Below are 12,142 nucleotides of genomic sequence, written 5' to 3' on the forward strand. Positions count from 1 at the left end.
CTCCAAATGACCTTCAGGTGGTTTCGTGGGTGACAACCTGGACTGTGACACTGGGTCCCGCACTTGGGAGACAGGGACAGTGACCCTGGGTCCCACACTCAGAAGGACGGGAACTGTGACACCAGCTCCTTCCTGGCCCGGCCGCCCTGAGGGACCAGGGCTCCGTAGGGTCAGGCACCAAGCCTCTGTCACTCTGCTCCCTGAGCTGTCACACTTGTTCTCTCCTGGTCAGAACACACAGAATGCCCTTGGTCCCAGGGGCTTCCAGCCGTGCCCGGCACGCGGCAAGCGGGAGGCAGACGACCGGTATTAGCCGTGCAGCGCGACTCTCCCAGACAGAGAGAAGAGGGGAATGTGAGTGGGACAGAAAGAGCTGAAGGTTTGGCCTTGAGCCCGGACGCGTGGCACCGGGGCCCCTGGATCAGAGAAGGTGCTCCCGAGTGTCTGGGAGCCCCCATTTCTCTGATGGCACCTCTCCTGCTCCCTTGGCCGGGCCTGCTGTCTATCTCTGGCCACGTTCTTATCAAGCCGCAAACATGAGTGTGCTTGTCTGTTTCTGAAACTTTGCACAAAACGTTTGCTCCTAGATAGTCTCTCTCCCTCCTCCTTCCCAATCCAGACCTATCACCTCCTCCAGGAGGCCTTCTGGGACCAGCACCTCTCCTACCCTCAGAACCCCATTCCAGGAGCAGCGTGACAGCTCAGACCTGCTTAGTCACGGCTTCCTGCCTTCCCCCGCCCACTTGGAGGAAGCAGATGCCACATCCCCACCTAGAATGTCAACGGTTGAGGACCGAAGCTGACCCCTTTGAAGTTCTCTCCCCGGCGTCCGCGTTTCTCCTGCTGAGCTCGGAGCTCCTGCTCTGGGCCGCTGTCCCCTCCACTGAAGACAGCAAACCCACGCCTGCCCGAGTGACAGCAGGTGACCACTCAGCGGAAGGCTGAACCTCTGGGAGTCCGCGTCCCAGAAATTGCGAAATAATTATTACTTAAGTGTGTTCCTGTGCTCAGCCACAAAAGTATAGGAAACAGCACAGACCCAGGGGAAAAAAATCCCCCCGGAAAACAGCCCAGGAGAGCCAGGGCCCGAGTCCAGCTCGACCACGGACATGACAGATGACCTGAGTGAGGGAGTTCGGAATTCAGCCCTCCTGGACTTGGGGTTCTGAGTGCCGGGGCGGGGACCCAGCCCTCCGGGATCTGGGGTTTTGAGTGCCGGGGCGGGCCAGGGCCTGCCGGTTCCAGGCTGTGAGTGTGGCCGCGTCCGCCAAGGGCAGAACTTCCGTTTGTCCACTTACGACTGAGGGAAAGGAGAGCGGGCCGAGTTCTGGAGACTGCGTCTGCTGGTCCTGCTGCCAGTTCTTTCTGCTCGGAGGCTTCCACCCTCTTCCGGTGCCCAGTGGGAGAGAGGACAGAGCCTCCTCTGCCCCGTACGTCCTGAATCCTTGCGTGTCCCCATGCGACCATGTGAGCAGTGGAGCCCACCCCTGCGGGCGTGAGACCACTCCTCTGTCCGCTTTCTCCGGTCAGTGAGATTTCAGTCCTTAATCAGCTGCAGTGAAGGGGTTTACTGCATTCTACAGTCAAACCATTACCTCAAGGACTATTTCCACAGAGACATCATGGCGAGAGCCCTTCTGATCCCTGAAATTCCTGGTTCCCATTCAAGATACTGCAAATAAACCTTATTTGGTCCTTATTTGGTTCTGTTTTCTATTTCTGCACAGTAAACCACCCTGAAATTTAAGACAAAAATGTCTTGCCTAAGACAAGAGCTGTTTTATCATCTCTCATGACGTCATGGGCCAGGAGTCTGACAGGTCGCCCAGGGCGGCTCTGCGACCCATGGCTCAGACTGGAGTTACTGGGTGGTCTCAGACGGTGGCTTGGATGGCCAGGCTCTCCAAGATGACTTTTCTCCTGTGCGTGGCGTCTTGCCTGAGATGGTGGAAAGGCTGGGTGCCTTTACCTGCCCATGCAGTCTGGGGTCTTGTATGCGCTTTCTGTGGCCAAAATTCCAGAGAAGGGGAACTAGATCCCAGGTCTGCAGGGAGGGGTATCAGAGGATCTCTGGCCATCATTAATCCCCAACAGGGCGAGCTGATGGGGACCCAGCAGGAAGGATGGGGGGAGGGGACATGGGACAGCCACGGCCACGGCCACGGGACAGCCATAGCCATAGCCATAGCCACAGAGAGCTCCTTGATATGAAAGCTAAAGCTCCCCAAACACCTCGGCCCCCCCAAGATCCCTCACTTCTCCGTACCCCCACCTAGCCTGCCCAGATCCTAGGAGTTACCCCCACTGGATGATTCAAACTCCAGCCTGGGGCCTAGAACTTGCTGGATGCAGACACGTAGATGTCCTCTATTCATGCCCCATCGCTGGGTCCTAACAGCTCCTGCGGTTCCCTTCTGTCCGAAGGAGCTCGGACTCTGTGCCCACCCCACCCCCCAGCCTCACTGCCTCCCGGGACTGGTTTTTCCGACCAGCATCACCCACTTCCATTTAATGGGCCCTGACTTCCTACCAGGGTCTGTGCTCAGTGCTTCAGAGGCCGTGGGACAGTGGCTCCTTATGCATTGACCTTGCATTCCAGGTGACAAGACTGAGCCCCAAAGAGGTCCCTCGGCATGCCAGAGCCAAGTGCAGAAGCCCAGGCGTCGAGCAGTGGGTCCCACAGCCAGTCACGGAATTCTCCACCATTTCAGCAAACTGCCCGTTTCCTACGCCTGGGCCACAAATCCCGAGTCCTCACAGTCCATGTAAGAGCCTGGAAGCCCCCAACGTGCTCCTCAAGGCCCCCTTAGAGGGCAAGGTGGGGAGGTGGAAACTCAGGGACCCCCCCATCCTTCAAAGAGGGAGTCCGGGGAGCAGCTCTGGGCAACAGCCACAGCCAAGGATCTGTTCCATGCCCTGCTGTGTGCCACGGCGGGGAGGACGGGTCTGCGCCTGGCCTCGCGACGCACGATGGACCGAGCAGTAGGAGTAGATGCAGGACACCTCACTCAGCCGTCCGAGCACACTGGAGGTCTGGCTCCAACACCCTCGGTTCTGTGGAACGCAGCCCCAAATCCAGAAGTGAAAACAGCCTCTAAGCCCCCAAAATAGTGGACACAAATCGCTTGAACCAAAGCCAGATTCTCAGGCCTCCACACAGAGCCTTCCTGGACTACACCCGGCAATGCAGTCGGAGGCTGACCTCTGGCTTCCCAGCCCATAGCCCGTGGAGGTCAGGGTGGGGTGTGGGTAAAGGGTCTTCTAGCAACGGAAGCGTCCAAACAGGCAAGAGACCGCCGATGACCCAACAGCAGAAGACAGTTGGACCCAAAGGCAGACACAGCCCTGTGAGAAAGCCTCTCTCTGCGCTGGTTCACTGATTCTCCAAGTTACTCCACAGCCAGCCGGTGAAGTAGGCGGCCAAGGAGAGGAGACATCCTTGGAGAGGCTTGGTGGCCTTTTCCCTGACCACACAGATTCGCAAGTGTGGGGCTGGGAATAAAGGCAGAGCCGAAGGGGTGCGGCACCCCCACCCCTCCGCACGGGACACCTCTGTTTCATAGTGACAGCCGTGAGTCAGCGAGAAAAGGCTAGAGGACATCTAGTCAACTCTGCTGAAAAAGACGGGGAAGTAGGTAGTACCTGTGAAAAGTCTTGCATGAAAAGTGATGCAAATGGACGATGTTTGGCAGTTGGGATACGGTTCCACGTTCTGCTCTTGGCTACATTATAAATACGATCGGGGCCTAATTGTTGTATGGCGCGGTGAGGCTGTGTGCGGCATCAGGGAAGGGCGTCTCCAGAACTGTCTGCTGCCACGCTTTCCGCTGCATCTCTACTCCACCTGAACTCTGCTCCCTCCTCTCTCCCCTGAACTCTGGGAAACTCCTGATTGGGATCCCCGCCCCTCCCCTGGTGTTCTGACCCCCAGAAGGAAGGAAGGTGCCTCTCCCCGCACCCCCATCCCATCCCAAGGAACAATGGCTCTCCCAGAGGGACCAGTGAGGCGAGGCTCCCCCGAAGAACCCCAGAGCTCATTCCCCAACCCTCCCAGCTCCCCGCTGGGACTCCTAGGACACCAAAGGCTTGTCGCTACTAAGTTGCTCCCACAGTGCTGGTGGCTTCTGCTCTCTGTGTGATCCTGCCTTTCTGAAATGCCCTTCATCCAGGCACTTACTTGATTACTTTCCGAGTATCTTAAAAGACCCAGGCTGGGTTGCCACCTAGACAAGTCTTCTCAGTGTCCCTCTGATACCTATCTCGGTACAAGGCCTCTGTCTCTACATGTATCTGTTAGGATGCTTGTGGTTTGGGGTCACAAAACTCCCACATCTGAAGCAGCTTGAACAACAGGGACTGTCTCTTTACCAGAAGCCTGGAAGTGATGGTTCCGGAGCCAGCTCAGTGATGTTGGGGCTCTAAGTGAGCCTGTCCTCTAGGCCCTGATGGCCTCCTTGTGACTTGATCGCCTCTCTAAAGACCCTGTCTCCAAATAGGGTCCCATTCTGAGGACTCGGAGTTAGGACTTCAACCAAAGAAACGGGAGCACAGTTCCTCCGTGACGGTGGGAGATGCAGCTTTGGAAATCCCTCTCTGGGAATTGCTCTTTTCAAGTGAACATCTTTGCCAGAACCCTTCCAGTAAATCTGCGGAGCGGGTTTTGGTAACATGCCCTTTTCCCAGATACAAGGGAAGCTGGGAAGTCATTTTCACTTTTAGAATGGGAAGAGAGTTCTGCCCCCCGGAAGGCAAGCGTCAGGGAGGGCTGGGGGGGGCTCGCGATGTCTGACCCCGTGCCCGCGTTGTGTCAGGCTGTTTGCTCCCGTGTCCACCGCTCCCATGAGGTTCTCCAATCGCTGCGACAGAGACCAGCAGGCCAGGCACGAGTGCACCCGTGATGAGGCGCCCACTCCGCCGATGTGCTCAGCCAATACCTACTGAAGGAACCAACACACAGAACTTAACGAACTAGATGAACCTGCTCAGGTCACGTTTGATTACGACATTGAACTCTGTCTGTATGTTTGCCTTACATCGTCTGTGGCTCACACCTTTGAATCACTGTAGGGAGCGCTGTTAATGGACTGTTTCCACGGTCAGGGGAAACCAAGCTCGTGAGCTTTGACCCTCCAAAGTGTGGCACAGCACGTGGCACAGAGTGTCTGCTGCTTGAATTGTTTGTGGAATGAATAATGAACAAATGAGTCATTAAAATACCAAACAACAATGGGGCACCTACCTGATTTGTTTGGTAAAGTATGCCACACTCGATCTTGGGATCATGAGTTCGGGGCCCACACTGGGCTTTAGAGATTACTGGGGAAAAAAAGAAAGAAAGAAAGGTTTGAAAAAATATTTTTATTTAAACTAAGGAGTTACCATGTTTTCCAGAACACTGTCCTCCAGAACGGGGCGTGCTCTCTGCTCCGTCCGTACTCGCCAAGACACTGCATCCCAGGGCACTTGCACCCCCTGCTTTCACGCTCTTCTCTTCTACTGATAAAGAACGGTCCTCGTGAACTTGGCGGGTAGACCCACAGGGCCCCGAGCACCTTCATCTGAGCGGTGAGGCTACACGAGTCCCCATGAGCCGTCTGAGCGGTGCCTCGCTGGGGCGTTGCCAGCTGCAGGGAGCGCGCCGGGAGTCCGCACTGGGCACGCGGGACACCGGAATGTCACTCTTGCTCCACAAAACCCCATGTCTGACCTTTCGCGTTCTGAAGAATAGGGAAGAGCCGAGTGCCTAACTAACGAATGGCCTTTGCTGTGGGAGTCAGGGGCCGAATGGGTGGAGGTTCCCCAAATTCTGGCCTCCCCAACGTTGGAGAGCCGCTCGTGACTCTGTCTCACGGCTACTTCCCTCTCGGCCTCAAGGGGAAGGACTCGGGCAGCGTGAAGTACACCGAGTAAATGGGGACCAGGGACACAAAGTTGCCCCAAGTAACTGGGCTCCCAGGGGCGGTGCATTTTGGTACCACGAGACACCTGTGCCGCCCGGAGCAGAGCCTCCTCCTGCCCCGGTGCCGACCCAGGGGACCCATGCCTCCTTCACACACGGCTCAAGTAATGAGGTTCAATTAAAACGTTCGGGTTCAATTAGTGTTTCAGGCCTTCAGGGGCAGTGGCAGGGCAAAATATTTTCCACGAGGAACTTGAGAGAAAGCAGCACCGTTGTGGACCAGACTGGCACGCAGGGACAGGAGAAGGCTTGGCCACATGGCGTGGAAGTCAGACAAGACGCCACTTGCACACGCACATGTCTTTGAGCTCCTGAGATGCCTGGCCTCGGAGCCCAGGTGCTTTCCCAACAGTCAGAAGGAGGAGGTGCCTGCGAGGGTGTTTTCCTGCCAAGGTCTGAGTTTTTCTTCTTTCCTGAAAGTAGTGGCAGCCCGGATTTTTGCTGCAAAATCAAGACTTGTTGTTATAACGGTGGTGATTTTTTTTTTTTTTTTTTTTTTTTTTTGTGGTGCCAGTGAGCCCGGTCTGAAGGCGTTCATGCAAGAGTGTGAGCCCAGCCCATGTCAATAACCAATTGTTCAGAGAGAAATGCCTGGCAGGACATGTGTCTAGAAGTTCCACCTTTTGAACTGATGCCAAGACAGGGTAGAGTCCCAGATCCCTGGGCTGCCCCGCTCCCGCACCTGACCCCACTCCCCTCGGCCTGCGGCCAGCGTGCTGAACGGCATTACCTTGATGTTGCTGCTTCCCCCAGTGGCTTTAGCTCAGCGCCCGGGTCTCCCACACTGAGCACCGCGCTCTTCGGAAGCCCATGGCCTACAGTTCTGCTAACAGGCATCCCGCAGAGGAGAGGCCCCATACCTAACGACCCACTCCAAGTTCCCGCAACAACTTCTGACCAGTCAGGAAACAGTCCGTGGGGTTGCTTTCACGCTTGATGTTTTAATACATTCTGCAGAAGCTTTTTTAGTGTCTGCTCCGAGCAGAGTCTCTCTACCAGTAAATCATTCAGTGCTAGATTCCAGTAGATCAAGGTGACAAAGACAGGCTGGAACGGATCACAGAGCCAAAACAACCAAACCAAGCTGACAAGAATGAATATAATTAAAGCAAACTCTGGCCTTTAGATTTTGAAACTACTTAACAGAAGACCCAGATGGTTCTCACAACAAAACCAGCGGTTTTTGACGGACTGTTCCGTAGAACATTCTGACCTCTGAAGCAGTCCATCCTATCCAAGGCCATCTTGAGAGAGAGTGGCGGGCGGGGGTGGGGGGGGGGACCGAGAGTCCAGACAAAGAAGGAATTAGCTTTGCTAATCAGCCTGGCTCCGTGGAGGGTCAGCTTTAGTTACTGAAGTCACATGTGAAGAGGAAAGGAAGTAAGGATGTTTCTTCCAATAATTCCTGACAGAAGGCGTGGTCCTGGCCTTCAGAGAGAGGACAGGTTGCCACACGGAAGAAAACTTCCATTTAATCCGCACAGCCCCGGTGCCCAGACTGGGAGTCATGGGTAGTTGCATCAGGACACATTTCAGCTCCATCAAAGGAAGAGCTTTCCACAGTCAGGGAGATGGAAACATCGGCTCAGGTCATGATCTCAGGGTCCTGGGATCGAGCCCGCATCAGGCTCTCTGCTAGGCAGGGAGCCTGCTTCCTTCCCTCTCTCTGCTTGCCTTTCTGCCTACTTGTGATCTCCGTCTGTCAAATAAATAAATAACATTAAAAAAAAAAAAAACCTTGGGGTGTGGTAACTTCATTTCTTTGCCTGGGTCATATGGAATTAAGCACCTTTATTATTGCTTCTCAACAAACATATAGATTTCCATATACTCTTCTGTGGGTATGACCTATTCGGTGAGAAACCTAGGTTGACCAGGTGTTAGGCAAAGTAGTGAGTACCTCGTCATGGTGAGGGTCTAAGGAGAGGCTGGTACACTTAGCAAGAGGATGGGAGAATGACCTCTGACCTTCAGTCCATCTCTAAGACCCTACACATCCAAAAATCCGTGGATGATTATTAAAGGGAAGCTTTTCTAAAATATTTTCAAGGCGATTGCCTTTTAATTAACTTGAGTTGAGGCCCTATTCGATCAATCAATTGCTATAATTAGTCTGGGCGTTTGTTAGACTATGATCCCAGGGTCTATTATGGTGATAATCATGTTTGCTGGCCATCATATGAGAATCAGATATGCAGTCCCTGCCCTCTTAGGGTGACGAATGGTGCAGATAGTCATAAAGAACACAGAGCCAGAGCAGACACGAACAGTGAGCAAACATGAAAGACAGGGAAAAGGTCCATGCAGCAGACAGGTCAAGGTTTCAGGTCTTACTGGAGTGGGGAATAAACACACAAGGGCCTTGAGAAACATGCCCTAGGTGGGTCAAGATCAGGAGGAGGTAGCCCTCTGCTCCAACTAACATCGCCAGGCTTCCTGGGAGAAGCAAGCTTTCAGAAATATATAGATGCTGGCAGTCACATATGTGGCTAAGGGAGCATTTTTCTCCTAGGCTGCCAGGAAAAAAAAAAAAAGCCAGAATAGCTTAAGTTGCCATTTCCTTGTGGTTATCCTGCTCTCCTGTTCCGTTCCTTTGTGATGTCTCACTACCCACTCCCCTGAGCTGGGGGAACTGAGACCTGAAAACGGGAAATGAGAGGAAGGGGTATTCGTGGACCATGATGGATGTGGAATCAGGGAGAGTCCTTGAGTCCCCAGGTCGCCACTAAACAAACAGACCGGCTCCACCTCTTCTGGCTGAGCTGGGCCTCCGGGCCAAGTTACTTCTGCTTTGGACTCACTTAACCTTTAATCTGGGGATCCCCACTCGTGTTACTGACATTAAGTCCTCCAGCTTCACAACAACCTGAGGTTGAGGGGAAAAGTAAACCAAAACACAAAAAAGTCTTATGATCTACTTGAGTCCGACGTGGTAAAATTCAAATAAATCCATAGTCAAAGTTTATTTTCTCATAATTTATCTTCACATTACTGAAGGGAAACTGAGTCACAAAGCAAGGAAATGAGTTGACATCACGTATGCCCTTCAGTCTTTGACTTCATCCATATGAATAATGTTCTAATGTTAGTGTATTTTTCTTTCTGTTCTTAACATGATCATTTTATGGATGGGGACACTGAGGCACGGAATGGTTAAAATGTGCTGTCTCAAGGTCCGCCTCAAAACATATGCCTGGATGAGAAACTCAAGAACCCGAATTCTCAAAGCAAATTCCTTTCTATTAGCTTCCTACCCACGTTGGAAACATTCAATTCCCTCAAGCTTTGCAAAATTAGGTGATAAAGGCTGTGAAGTTGTTCTCAATACCAAGAACAGTGTGGGTCTGGGAGTAACAAGAGTAGCCATGACCGTTGAATTTCATAAAGAGTTTCACAGTTCACCAGCACTGCACAGCTGTTATTACACTCCGTCCCCATCAAGGACACCGATTGTGCCGCCCTTTCACAGACGTGGATGCTAGGACTCATTTAGCGGCTTGTCAGAGGACCCAGTTAGCAAAGGGTGGAACTGGGACCAAAACTCAGGTCTTCTGAATCCAAGTTCAATGAGAACACCCTCTGGGAGAAGAGGCCACCTGAATTTTACTGGTACACTGAGAGATTAAGGGAGGTCTTGACAGCACACCAGCCCGTGTGTTAGCAGAGAAGGAAATGATCATCAGGCATTTCAAACGGTGACACAGGAAGGGTCTGAGCACCCAGGGACCCCCCAGAGCTCTCACCTCTGAGGGCCTGCAGGCTAAGACAAACACACCAAGAAGACCAAACATGTGCACGTCATATTGATGGTATGTGCCACAGTGGATCTGCCACAGCGACCAACCCCACGGATAGAGAGGAAAGCATTTCTACCATACACATGGCCAGGGAAGTTTGGGATGTGAAATATAAGTTCATAAATAAAAATGGGAGCGATAAAAGCAAGCAGGGCAAGTACGAAACACAGGCACACACGCGCACACACATGCACGCACGGGCACACACACACACAGACACACACACACTCCAGGAAAGGTTTTCTGGAAGAAAAATAAACTTTGGTTCTTTTTCTTCTTTTTTAAAGTTTAGCAGCAACGGAGTAGCTGTGCTGTGCCCAGAGTAGAGTTGAGAGTGTGAGATTTGCAACAGAACTCATCCCCAGCATGTGGGACAATTGCAAAGATGGGTAGGAAGCAAGGCAGTGGGCAGCGGCACTGGCCAGAGAGGGCCTGGAGCAAATGGAAATTCAAGAGCAGTTACGACCTATCTTGACTCCTAGACTATGCCTCCGTGTTTGCACCGCATGCTTTCAGAAAGCTTGTGCTCTCTGTATTTCAGGGGCAAGAAGAAACTCCATGGTTGTGGAAGCCTGTCTGGAGCAGGTGAAGGCAGCAGGTGCCACGGGGAGGGAGTGAGGGGACAGGGACCTCGAGTGCAATGAGCAAGGAGCCCCTAACCATCCCAGTCTTTCCAGATTCTGCCACCACAGAGAGGTTCCAATGCAAAACTTATTTATCTGGACCCAGGAATTTTTAGGGAATTCCCAGTTTGCACAGTCAAACCCAAATCTGCCTGTTGAGTCTGAGGCCAGGGATTAGTTTTTAATTTTAAAAAGTTGCATTGAGCTCTGCTGGGACATAAACATTACTTAGATACATCCATTCAGACTCCAGCCAGGCAGAGAAACCTGTTTGTCTCTGTTAACTGTGTTTACTTACTCAAGTCATCCTTTGTGACCCTAATTAGCCAGAGAAGGAGCAGCAGAGAACCACTAGGAGACCAGGGTAAGGATTTACCGAGACTGCCTGGCTCTGGCTGCTGGCCCTCTCTACAACACAGGGTCCTTGGAGGCAAAGGGCTGGCTGTAACCACGACAATTGGAGCCCTGAGCCAAGGCTTAGCGATTTCAGACTTTCAGAGGAAGCTGTTCCTCATCACTGCGGTTTCTGAGTTGACTCAACCAGTAAGATTAAGGGCTTCTGTGATGATGAGTCTCAGGATTACTTTTGGTAATATTTGCTCATCTGCCCTGTTTACAACGGGCTCTTCTCTTTTAACCACTCTGCATGATTTAACACATTTAATATAACCACATGAGCAGGTACTATAGGAACTGACACAGAGAGGTTAGGTAACTTAATGGGGGTCACACAGCTAGTACCTGAAGGCACTAGAATCCAACTACAATGTACATCGTTCAGCTAAACCCCGGTATTTTCCTAAGAACGTTCCAGCAAACTTCTGATATTTAGGTAGAATAGTTCTAGGCACTTGAAGAAGACACAAAGGACATATGACGGCTCCTACAAAGAGGTCAGGGTATAGTCGCCCTATTAGCAATCCTCGCTAGGCCACCAGAATTTTGCTCCTTTTGGTCACCTGGGTCGCTTCCTTTTCTAACTAGAGCAGACCTACATCCCGCCCACCCGAAGCTATTATCCTTTCTTTTTTAAACAACAACAAAAAAGGACAACTTGAGGTCCAGAGGGGACCCACCTCCTAGTTAACCCCTCCCCAGCTATGGAAGGGCTCGGGGCACAGCCAAGCCCAGATGGAGGGGACGGATGGTGATGTCCCCCCGCTCCGCGGCCCTCGGGAGGAAAAGGTGTAGGAGAGTCGGCTCTTCGTCCCCACCCGCCGGCGCTGCTGGGCTCGTCCGGTTCTCCGCGTCCGCCCCGCCGGCGCTGCTGGGCTCGTCCCGTTCTCCGCGTCCGCCCCTCTCGGCGCTCGCGCCCCTCTGTTGACCCTGCCGCCCCCTCCTCCCCTTCCCGCGCCAGGTGGGCCCCGAGCCGGGGAGGAAGGCGGGCAGCTGCTGGCGGCCCTCCCCACGGACGAGCCTCGGGCCCGGCCCAGGGCGCTCTGCACTAGGCACTCGCGACCGCTCGCGCGGTAACCGGGCACGAGGAAAGGAAAGGGAGACGTTTCCCGGCCACTCGGGGAGAGGCGGCCAGCGCCTGCCCCGGACACCCGGCCCGGAACCCGGCGCACGGCGGCTCGGCGGGCACAGCGCTCCGACCCGCGCGGGGTGGGCGACAGGACGGCCCCGGGCCACGCTCCCCGCCGCCCCCGCCCGGTGGCGCGTCCCCAGGCCCCGCCGTCCGCCCGCCGGGCCCGCACCGCCCCCCCGCGAGCGTGCGTGACGTGCGCCGCGGCGTGACGCAGCGCGGCGCCCGACGGGAGGGG

The 12,142-nt window shown here is 53.8% G+C and overlaps 1 long non-coding RNA gene across 1 annotated transcript; it reads right to left on the reverse strand.

Moving 5' to 3' along the window:
• Positions 1–4,349: 4,349 nt before the first annotated feature.
• On the reverse strand, positions 4,350–11,671 carry LOC309850045. Its single transcript, XR_014304052.1, has 3 exons — positions 11,456–11,671; positions 5,240–7,658; positions 4,350–4,937 (listed from the first exon to the last, which is right to left on the reverse strand). It is a non-coding gene; the product is annotated as an uncharacterized lncRNA (long non-coding RNA).
• Between the last annotated feature and the right edge of the window lie 471 nt (positions 11,672–12,142).

This window comes from Mustela nivalis (genome assembly GCF_964662115.1).
Source record: "Mustela nivalis genome assembly, chromosome: 16".
Taxonomy (NCBI): domain Eukaryota; kingdom Metazoa; phylum Chordata; class Mammalia; order Carnivora; family Mustelidae; genus Mustela; species Mustela nivalis.